The sequence below is a fragment of the Zea mays genome, chromosome 1, assembly GCF_902167145.1.
Source record: "Zea mays cultivar B73 chromosome 1, Zm-B73-REFERENCE-NAM-5.0, whole genome shotgun sequence".
NCBI classification, from domain to species: domain Eukaryota; kingdom Viridiplantae; phylum Streptophyta; class Magnoliopsida; order Poales; family Poaceae; genus Zea; species Zea mays.
This window is the reverse complement of record NC_050096.1, coordinates 105,203,203-105,214,277: the sequence shown is the minus strand read 5'-3', so window position 1 is coordinate 105,214,277 and position 11,075 is coordinate 105,203,203. Positions and strand designations below refer to the sequence as shown.

Genomic DNA, 11,075 nt, shown 5'->3' with positions numbered 1-11,075 from the left:
CCCATTTGCCAAGGGATCGCGACTTCTTATTCATCTCTGCCGAGGAGACGAGGCAGTGTAGCACTACGAGGCCTTTACTAAAAATGGATTAATTATGAATTAATCAAGTTTCTAGAATTATTTCTATACTAAAAATATTTTTTCTGGTTTATTTTACCAACCTGATTTCCTATTTGGACTGCGGACACTATTATATCGAAGTCCAGGGGCTATTTCATAAATTCTCACGGCCTGAATTAAATCTTTCCCCACACACATGGAACGACAGGTTGATTACATATAAACTGGGGGTCCTATTTGCAAAGGCGTTCGCCCAAAGGGGTACAAGATGAGATCGGTCGTCCGATCTAACTCCTACGCCCCAGATTAGTTCTGTACTGATTGTAAACCCGCATCCACTCACAATCGTCGGATCAGAGATCCACGATCCATGGTTCATGATCCGCTCGCTCTCTCTCTCTGTCGCACGATCTGTTTGACAACCTAGATTGGATTTGTCAACCGTTATGCACGCACTAATCTCCCCCATTTGTGACCCCATGAACGGACAACGGCCATCCTCCCCACCTGAGCCCCTAGGCGGCGACGCAAGGAGTTCCCCACGGCGGCGCCATTGCTGGTGAGCCGAACCAGGTACACCACGCAGTGTTTCCTAATCCGAGGTTCCCAACACACCAATGGGAGTATGGCGATCACAGGGAAGGGGTTACCACCGGTTCTTGCGTAGCCGAGACGTCTGCCCACGGTGAGAGGCGCATCCACGAGCATGTGTAATTCCGGCGAGGAATTAACTTGTGCACCGACCTCCTCCCAACTTGCCACAACTCCGGATGCGCTCGATAGGTGTGGGAGAACTCATCTGGCCAGCTGAAGAGGGCAGAGCAAGAGTGGAGTTCCACGACGCCCGCGACCTCATTCTTCTTCTCGGTGTGGTGGCAGAACTCACCACCATAGCATTGAGGCTCTCGGCTGTGCTTAGGATAGATGAGGGTGGCGTACGCAGGGGTCGCTCGGGTTTATATGGGGAAGGCGGTGCTCATGTGATCGAATCCCACGCGGATTCCGCGTGCCCGGCGAAGCGGGTTCGGTTACGGTGCGTGTGGTGGATTTGTAGCTTGAGGGTGAGTCCGACATGTGGGGGCATCAACCAGGCACAGCTTCAAGTAGCAGTGTCAACTGAGACCGACACTAGGGCCCAACTATCGGGGCTGGGCTGCGGAGGAGGGGAAAGGAGTTGGGCCGGTTTGGGGATTCAGCCCAAGTGAGGTTTCCTTGTTTTCTTTCTCTCTTTTTTCCATTTTATTTTCTCCAATTTCAAACTCAAGTTAAGTTTCAAAATTCAAACTAAATGCACCAGTCAAAAGACCTAGCATGATGTACCTAAAGTGTATAAATATTTTTTTTTTCATTTAAGTAGCATGCGTTCAAGTATGCAATACACAAAAAAAGTGTTTATATGAGAAGCGAATTTCTAGTGCACCACCTTTACAAGATATGCTTTATCTTAGGTTTATAGTTCAAATGAATGAGAGAACTAAATTCATGTAGGGATCCTTTATTAGAAAACATATTTATTTTAAGGAGAGAGTTTTTATTTAGAAGATATTTTAACTCAAAACCTTTGGAGAACTTCTATAAATCCAAAAATGTGATTTTGGGGTTTACAATAGGTTGGTTTTGTTGATAGATCAGTTTGTGGATGGATTGGTTCATCGAGATTGAGTTTCTACGGTGGTAGTGGATGGTAATGATCAAACTGACCCAAAACAAATCTAAACCAGCAATAATACCTTGACCTAGGACACGAACTTAGAATTGTGGACTCCAAAACTGAATTGTGCAAAGGCTTAGGCGATGGTTTTTGGTCGGGATAAACGTATCATAATTTTTTTGTCATTTTGTGGGTTATAGGATGAACAAATGAATCGAAAGGTAAGATTATACCTCACGGGCAACCTAAATCTTGATACCACTTGATAGAGGATGTGGCCCGATCTTCCGTGAGGTACGATAACTTGATTGGGTGGAGATCTCGATGTTGATGTTCCAAGGCTCCGAGAGAACGAATCCTCTCAATTAACACCACTGCTCCATTGGTTATCACATGTGACACACGAGTGGCGTCATTGTAAGGCAAATGGACCCTGGGCCATTTGGCTAATAGGATTTTGGTGTTTGATGATCAACATAGCCTATGGACTAACGCGTTTGCTAGTGTTCATGTTTGTAGTTCACAGGATGTTAAAGTGACTTGGACTAAGGCATTGAGGAAAGCAACACCTCAAAAGAAGACATAAAAGAGCATAGAAGTCCAAGACTCAAGAAAAAAGAAGCTCAAAAAAACAGCTAAGAAATCCATGAAGTGGGCAGTCAGTCAGCGCACTGGTGGCGCACCAGACTATCCGGTGGGCCACCAGGCAGTCTATGCAGAGAGGCGCATAATGGACGCTTCGGGCTATAGCACCAGACTGTTCGGTGTGCACCAGACAGTCTGGGTAACGGTCGGATCCAACGGTCGACTGCTATAGACCCCAATGGTCGACGGACGTGGCTAGGGCACCAGACAGTGAAAAGTGCATGTCCGGTGTGCCAGTCGACAAAAAGCTGTTGCTTCTGTCCAACGGCTATAATTGTGGGGGGAGGCTATAAATACCCCCAACCGGCTATTTGAAGGTGTGGGAGCTCAAGCAACATACCAAGACATATTGTAGACATTTCAAGTGCTCATACACCCAAGTGCTTAATAGAATCACTCAGTGATTAGCATAGGTGCTTTGCGAAGTGCTTAGGTTAGTTAGACCGCTTATGTGCTTGCTCTAGGTGAATCCTAGTTAGTTGAGTGAGTTTAGAAAAATCACACAACCCCTCGGCTCTTGCGCGAGCCGTTGTAATTGTACCGAGTGGGGGAGAGAGTCTTGCGAGACCATGACAACCGTGTTTGTGTCACGGCCGCCATCGTGTACCGGAGGGAACGAGGCCCACAACGTTTTTGGCCGGAAGCTCGATAGTGGAGATGGCGAGGAGCGTCCGAGAGGAACCGAAAGCGGAGCACCACTTGCGTCTAGAGAAGGCCCGTGGCTCTCTACTGAGTTACTCGACTGAGGTGCTTGGCCCTCACATGGGCTTCCCTTTGCGTAGGGGCACCAACGAGGATTAGTTGGGACCTTGCGTGGTTCCGGATACCTCGGTAAAAATATCGATGTCATCCACGAGAGTTTGCATCTCTACCTTCCGCATTTACATTAAGTATTTAAGTTTCAATCTTGTCTTTCTTGTTAGATTATTTAGGATTGAAACTTAGGCTTTGCGGTAGAGATAGCAACACTTAGACAAAACCTAGTTTGCACATTCTAGATTATTTATTTGCGTAGGTTTTGCTCTAGGGATTTATTTGTGGCCTAGTTTAGAGAAAGTTTTTAGAAGTCCTAATTCACTACTACAGATCATGCTATATGAGACGGTTAATTTTCAGTTATTAAGACGCTTATGAAGTGTCCAATTTTGATGGAGTCGCAAAAGATGTCCCACATTTAAGATGGTTATAAACCGTCTTAAAAGATATTATATAAGACAGTTTTTAATTTATAACCGTCTGAAAAAGGTATTTGTTTAAGTCATTTTGTCCGATAAACCGTCTGAAAAAGGTATTTGTCTAAGTCATTTCGTCCGATAAACCATCTTGAATTAGGTTTTTTAAGACACTGCTTCTAAAGAATCGTAGAGAATACAAACATTAAAAGTCATAAAGTATTTATCAAACTGTCTCGAATACCCTACAATAATAAACGATTACAATATGAAAACCATCTTATTTAGGTGACTAATAATGGACGTTTTAGAAACCGTCTTATTTAGGAGACTGATATTAGACATTTTGGTAACCGTCTTATTAAGATTTAAACGAAATGACTTACACGGCGGTGCATTCTTCAATTTATAATCATTTTTTCAGATATCATGTTATAATAATTTGAAAGAGAAATATACATACACATATATTGAACAACATTATAATTAATATAATATAAATAAGTACCATTTAATATATCATAAATAAACATTGTCAAACAATGCATACATAAGTGTACTCTAAATCTAAACTAAAATACAACTGTTTGCACTAATGTTAAGCCTAACTTTATATGAATTAAAGTCTCCACACTTTTGCGACCACCAAATTTGAATTCTATTCTATGTTTTCCTGTACAACAAATAGGAGAAAACTAGACATAGCAAAAAGCTCCAAGCAGCACGTGGATGGTCTCAAAGCTGCCCTTGTGCTTCTCCCTGTTCTTGATGACTCCTACACGCCCGGTGTTCCTCCCGCCAGTCACCATGACCACGTTGCCGACGTCAAACTTGATGAAGTCCATGATCTTGTTCGTCTCCAGATTGATCTTGACCAACGCCTCCATTGCTTCGTATAGTTGCAGATACACTTTCTTTTCTTCCATCTTTTTAGCTCTTTCCTGCCTTCTCTGCATCAATTCAGAGTTCAGACTATATATCGAACAAAGGTTTCAAACCACAATGAGCATTGGCCTGGCCATTGGTTAGAGAACATCCTATACAGTTCCTGGTGAAAAACAGACAAACTATGGATTCAACGGGCTAAGACTCTGAGCAGACACACTGAAACCCAGTACAATACTGAGACCAATCATCACAGAGAACTCACCGTATCAGCTTCGACAAGAGACTCGAGCAGCTCCTGTTCCTGCACTCATAAACAAATATTATGAGTGCAGTAATCAGCTGGAAAGATGAAAAGGCAGTACCTGAAGTACCTGAAGTGCCAGATTTAGCAATCGTTCCAAGGTTCTTAATAAGATCTTCCTTGGTCATACCAATACCCCTATCCCGAATGGAGAGGATTTTCTTCTCTTTGTCCAACTTAATCTGCATAAGCATAGACCAGATGCCTTGAGGTCTGATTCTAAAGCGTTGCCCAACAAAAAAAACAGCTCTCAACATTGAAATCTACCTGAATCTCAAGCTTTGCAGTGTCCCCTTCACCCAGAACTTCCTTATCAGTAAGGGAAAGGAACCTAATCTTATCCAGCCTACAGACATGTAGAACACCCAGTTAATTTCGAGCATCCACAATGCAGAACAAACACAGGGGTCAGTATGTAGTACATACATCAGAGGCATTAGATATGAGCTCCCTCAGGAAGATATCCTTGTTGCTGTAGAGTGAGTTGATGATGATGTCCATGAGTCTGGAAACCTCAGCTTGGAACTCAAACTTCTCGGCTGAGCTCCTGAGAGTCTTCCTAGAGATAGACTCGGCTTCCCTGCACGCAACAAAATCATATTGTTCATAAAAGTATCGATAATATGACAAGACAGTAACAACCAGCACTGATTGGCAGAAGGCTATGCGCACCTCTGGGCAACCTCAGAGTCGGTGGACAGGCCATGAGGGACAGCACCAAGCTTCTCCTCTACCTTCGGTGGGTTAGCCAAGTCATCGCTGCTCTCCTCGGCATTCACTTGTAGCTTCTTAGCTGCAGTATAGGCAGGGTCAGAACAAGATTGAAATTCCATAAGGATTAGAAGATTGAACTTGCAGTAATATGTAGAGTTTTGGTGTGCAGGTACAACACAGTAAATGGAAATGAAATCAGAGCTGCCACTAGACTACAAGGTCCTTTTAATTCAACAAGAGTAGTATGATAGGGACATGTGCAGTGAGTCCTCGAATTTACTAAGATCCAGGTAGGTGGAAGCTAAAAATGGATGAAGTTACAGGTCTAAACCCCATTAAACCCAAACGGAACAAACCACATGCTCATCACCAGAAATGGAAAACATAGAGGGCCCCATGATGGATCTGAGAACTAGCTAACAATCTCGAACTCAAAACAAACCTGACCATTACATTGGATCGAAGAGACCAGGAGCCGCTCACCTCCCCCATCTAGCGGCAATTCTAGACGCGAGATCTACCAACAAAATGGAATGAAATTTTCTAGCAGAATGTTAAATCAATCGAGTAGCTTGCAAACATAGTGTAGGGGAAGGTGGAAGAAAGTACTTGGCTGCAGAACCGCTGAGCTTAGCAACATCCTCTTCTATTTTAGAGAGGACTTCCTTCCGCTTGTCATCAGCAGCATTGAGAAACTCCTTCACAAGAGGATTCAAGCTTGGCACAAGCCCAGCCTACACAACAACAAATGAACAGAATCAGACAGACAGTTCAGGAGCAGCGGTTCCTCGATGATGGCTTCTGGAGCTTTGAACAGGTCCCCTTCTCCTCCCAGGTCATATTCTGATACCATGGATGGCTGTACCAAGTTCCCCTGTGCAGTAACGAAACAGAGATGAGAAGAAAACTTCCAATGGGCTAGACAGACACCACTACCAATTTCAGTGCAGCACAAAGTAAGCAGCAACCAATCAGACAGACAGTTCAGGATCTAGAGCTCTGCTTCAGACAGACAGTTTAGGTTCTAGAACTCTGCTTCTAAACAGGCAAATTAATTGCCAAAACTCAGTGTGTGGACATCAGATAAACTCAGAGTGTGGACATCAGATAAACTCAGTGTGGACATCAGATGAACCAGAAAGAACTCATATGTAAGGCTTCTGAGCAAAATGACACAACTTATGTTACTAGACTCACGCCAATTTCAAGTGTGCCCACACAAATCAAACAAAACAAACTACACTAGCAGTACAATTTGCTCAGCCTACTTATCACAATTGAACTACCAATTACTTGAGCTAAATGATCTGCAGAACACAGAAATACCAGTAGCACAAGAATTAAAGCTTTGGTCAGAGCATAGCAAGATAAAGCAGAAACAAGCTTGATTAAATGAAAGTTGTAGTGTTGTAGTTCTAGCTATCTCTGGTTGAATCTCCGAAGTTAAAACATGCTCATTACCTTCTACAACTGCAGATTAAATTAGAAGTATCTGAATATTATATTAACATAGTATTATGGTTCGTAAAGGACTGGCCTGGTACAATAGCGAGAGAGGTCTCAAGTCACCATGTCACGGGTTTGAAGCAGGGCTGGTACAATAGCGAGAGTTGCTCTAAGTCACCATGTCACAGGTTCGAAGCAGTCTCACAAGTATCATGGTTCATATACAAGAATTAGTAAATTGGATAAGTTAGTACCCCCAACACATAATCCACGATGACAAGCCCAAGCAAAAAATAGCAGTAAGACCTGCAATAATGACCCTAATCATTAACTACTTCAAGGTAGAAGACACTGAACAAACACAATGCAAGTTGAAGGTTGTAGGTCTGAATAGATGCAAACTGGTTCCTTCATGCCCAGCTATCACCTAGAGATCTGCAGTCAATGAGACCACCCTCGGATAACTACCTATTTGATAGTGACAACTGAGAACACAAACAGCATGAACATTCATCAAATAACTTAGGAATAGGATAAAGCGTGATCAATGGGCAACAATTTCAGCTAGAAGTCCTATCTCTGTAGCAATGCCTCCCAAAACTGCACATCCAGTACCAGAACATGAAAAGCCTACGAGGGAATCCTGAACAGTTTATAACTTATTGCTCATGCAGAACCAGAATCTAACTCAGGCTCCTCCGTCCATACAATCCAGTTGCTGTACAAGTAGAGAATCACCATCCCAAATGTGTAAGGAACAAGAAATTTAAGAGTACCAATAAAATAGAGGTAGAGCCAAATGATGTTCTCCAGATGCAATAAACTTCAGTCCAGTCAAAGCTTCAATCCACCTCCAAAATGTTTAAATCTACCTCCAAAACACCACCTGATCCTGCTAATAACATTTTTCTAATTAAGGACGATCAAGCTTCAAATTAATCTCGTGGCAATCTTCACCCACCATTGATAGACATCAGAACAGCCATATAACATATCAAAAACAACGAACATAGTCAAACCTCCAACCTTCAGCTGACCTCTCCATAACCAGCAAGGTACTTTTGCATCTAGGACGAACTCCGAGTCTCCTAAAAGTGCAGATTTACTAACAAATGGAAGCCTATGAGGAAAGCGAATTTTCAAAGAAGATTGACAAAGAGGATGGTTAGTGAACAAACAAGGAACTCTGAACAGTTCAGAACTTCTTTGAAAATTCACTAAGGAACTTGTGTAGCAATTAACTAAGGAACTTGTGTAAAAAACGAAAGAGTAGTCATATTTATATGAGCAAACACTAGCTAACTTTGACCCCATAACAATCACACACTTGGAGTTAATCATACTCAACTTTTATGAAACACAGGTATTTATAACCTAAACTTTATTACAAAATTACAAGGAACTTACGTAACACTTAAAACCACAAGACTACCAATCAACCAATCAAGAACTAACCAAATATAGGTATCCTTACAAAAGAAACTCCAAGTAATCATTTTAATCATTGCTGATTTTGGACAGCAGAACAGTAGCTAGTTGTTTTATTCATAACTTACACAATCTTCATCCAAAAATAGTAAACTAAGACTTTTTGGAAAGCTTATAAAGTCCTTTACAACTTTTGTATTATCATCACAGTGAGACTTGACACTTAGAATGGTCAAACAATGCTAAACGTAAATTCTGTCCAGATTTGGACAGAATTCGGCTACTTACTTCAAAAAATCATAACTGGAGTTTCAGACATCCAAATCAGGTGATCCTAGACTTTTTAGAAAGATAATAGAATTATCTACAATTCATTTATGAACATCCTAGGTTAATTTAATATATAGCAAAGTCAGAAAACATGAGAAAGGCTCTGCTGTCCAAATTGGGACAGATTCAGAGATCCTAACTCAAACAGTTGTAACTTAATTTATAGATCACCAAAAAGGGTGATCCAAAATTTGTTGGAAAGGTTAAGGAAAGTACTACAATTCTCCTATAATTACTAATGACTGATTCTCAATTTAACTTAGCCAAACAATCCAATTTTTGAAACATGTACAGAATTTAGACAGATTCTGAAACTGGACTTAAGAAAATCATATCTTTTAAACTACTAGACCTATGGTCATGAAATTTTAGCACCAGCAAGATAAAGTAGTTATCTATAACTTTTCTATATAACACGTTTACATAAAACATGGTTTACTTCACTCAATTACCTACGTAACTAAAATGATACCTGCAGTCCAAACAGCAAGTGTTAACATGTTCTTTGTATAAGTAATTTATCCATAAACAAAACTCTACCCTTCATGGTTTATTAACACAATCATATCAATGCATATGCGTTCACCAAGCATATTTCATACAACATATCATCACACTTGCCTAGCAATTAACTAAGGAACTTGTGTAATAAACGAAAGAGTAGTCATACTCGGCTAGACTAAAATAAAGTCATAAGCAATCTAGAACTAAACCAAACATTAGAAGATAACGAGGACTAAGACAGAACTTCAGCTTCATAAAATCAATACATGTAATGTAATCAATAGTAATAGAGCTTATCGGTGAGTTGCTTAAGACATTAAACCCAACCTACACATCACCGATAGACCACTTATAACATATAGAACCAATTTAGTCACTTTCGACCCATACTTCCCTAAAGGTTGTGGAGGATCAGTACACAGGAAACCCTTATAGATCAGGAGATTACTTCATGGCACACCAAAACTAAATTTGACTTGAGATGATGAAATCAACGACGCTGTCTGGTTTACGTGTATCACCGAACACATGAGGAGCGTCACGCTAGGACTATGCCCCCAAGTTATTAAACACCTGGAATATCTCTCCCATACTACACACATATGAAATTAGCACAAAACTACGGCTACAGATCTAGAAATCGTCACACAACACACTGACGCTATGAACAAGAAAACCATCGTGACTAATACATATTCAATTCACCAACAAACCAACTAACAACAAAAGTAAATCGGCTCACCATGACTAAAATTGACTGTGGATACGACGACGACAGACTACATGTTTAGGCATTTCGGCGAACACATGACACGTGAGGTATGACACCAATGGTTAGCTGCGAGAAATGATAGTAGCTTATCGATTCAGTCCCTTCAACAAATACAAAGGATGCAAGCAAGCGGGGACAGCAGGGGGCTCACCGGGGTGAACAACGTCGTGACCGAGGCTGCGCAAGCGCGACGTGCTGCTCGACAACCACCAAGGTGCTGCTGCAGGGAGGGAAAGAACATTTGCCTGCACCGTGGGGAACAGATCACCAACATCCAGGGGGAACGCCATGGGGAGGGAGCAAGGGAGCCGAGAGGGAGGAAACACCATGGGGGTTGGACGAGCTGATACGCGCAGAGGTGGAAAAGAGGGGGCGCGAGCAGGAAGATGGGCTTGGCCACCAAGAAGGGCTGCAGGTCGTCGTGTCCATGGCTGAGGGGAGGGGCGAGCTCAGCGACGGCGTGGAGAAAGGGCTAGAGCAGAGGATGGGCGAGCTCGACTGGGGCGCTCGGGGAAGCGGTGCCAAGGCCGACGCTAGGAAGGGCGATGCAGCGGCGCTGGCCACCGGCGAGGACGCGGCCGGGTGGAGGTCCGAGCAGGGGATGGATGCCGTGGCAAGAGCTGGAGGCGAGGGCTTGGGGATCCGAGTTGAGAGGATGGTGTGCTCTGCTGCTGGGCGGAGAGGGCGGCTGGAAGATGAGCCCAGGTGAGCGGCATCGCAGGATAAGGAGACGGCTGGCTTGAAGATGAATACGTGAATGATTTGGCTGGGAGCAAGTACGAAGGGGATAAGGGGAAAAGAAGCTAGGGCGTTGTGAGGATAATGGAGAATTTAGAATTTTCTTTCTCAAATCTTTAACAAATAGAATACCCAAATAAGTAAAAAAATTAGGATTTAAATCCGAGCGAGATGTAAACAGACCCATCAAAACAATATAGATTTTATTATTTTTAGACTAAGCTAACAATGGTAGATATTTTCGAGATCAGACAAATTTCCATAGTTGTAGAAAATGGAACAGATTAATTACGAATACTCTGTTCGGTTATAGTTATCTCGGCCTGATTTAATTTTGCATCACTTCTATCGTCGAGTTCCAATTAATTTGTTCGGGATAAAAATCGTAAGAGTGGGTCGAGCTTCCGAATTCATATTCTCTTAATC

The 11,075-nt window shown here is 42.3% G+C and overlaps 1 non-coding gene across 3 annotated transcripts; it reads right to left on the bottom strand.

Annotated features, from left to right (window-relative positions):
- Positions 1 to 4,014: 4,014 nt before the first annotated feature.
- Positions 4,015 to 9,859, bottom strand: LOC103637729 (uncharacterized). 3 transcript variants are annotated; one of them, XR_004855292.1, is made up of 9 exons: positions 7,132 to 9,848; positions 6,041 to 6,305; positions 5,874 to 5,948; positions 5,390 to 5,510; positions 5,144 to 5,297; positions 4,985 to 5,063; positions 4,788 to 4,899; positions 4,679 to 4,717; positions 4,015 to 4,473 (listed from the first exon to the last, which is right to left on the bottom strand). It is a non-coding gene; the product is annotated as an uncharacterized protein (transcript). The 3 variants fall into 3 exon arrangements; XR_004855291.1 differs by lacking the exon at positions 5,874 to 5,948 and having other exon boundaries at positions 4,015 to 4,478; positions 6,041 to 7,772; positions 7,897 to 9,859; XR_002749660.2 differs by lacking the exon at positions 5,874 to 5,948 and having other exon boundaries at positions 4,015 to 4,478; positions 6,041 to 7,769; positions 7,904 to 9,859.
- Between the last annotated feature and the right edge of the window lie 1,216 nt (positions 9,860 to 11,075).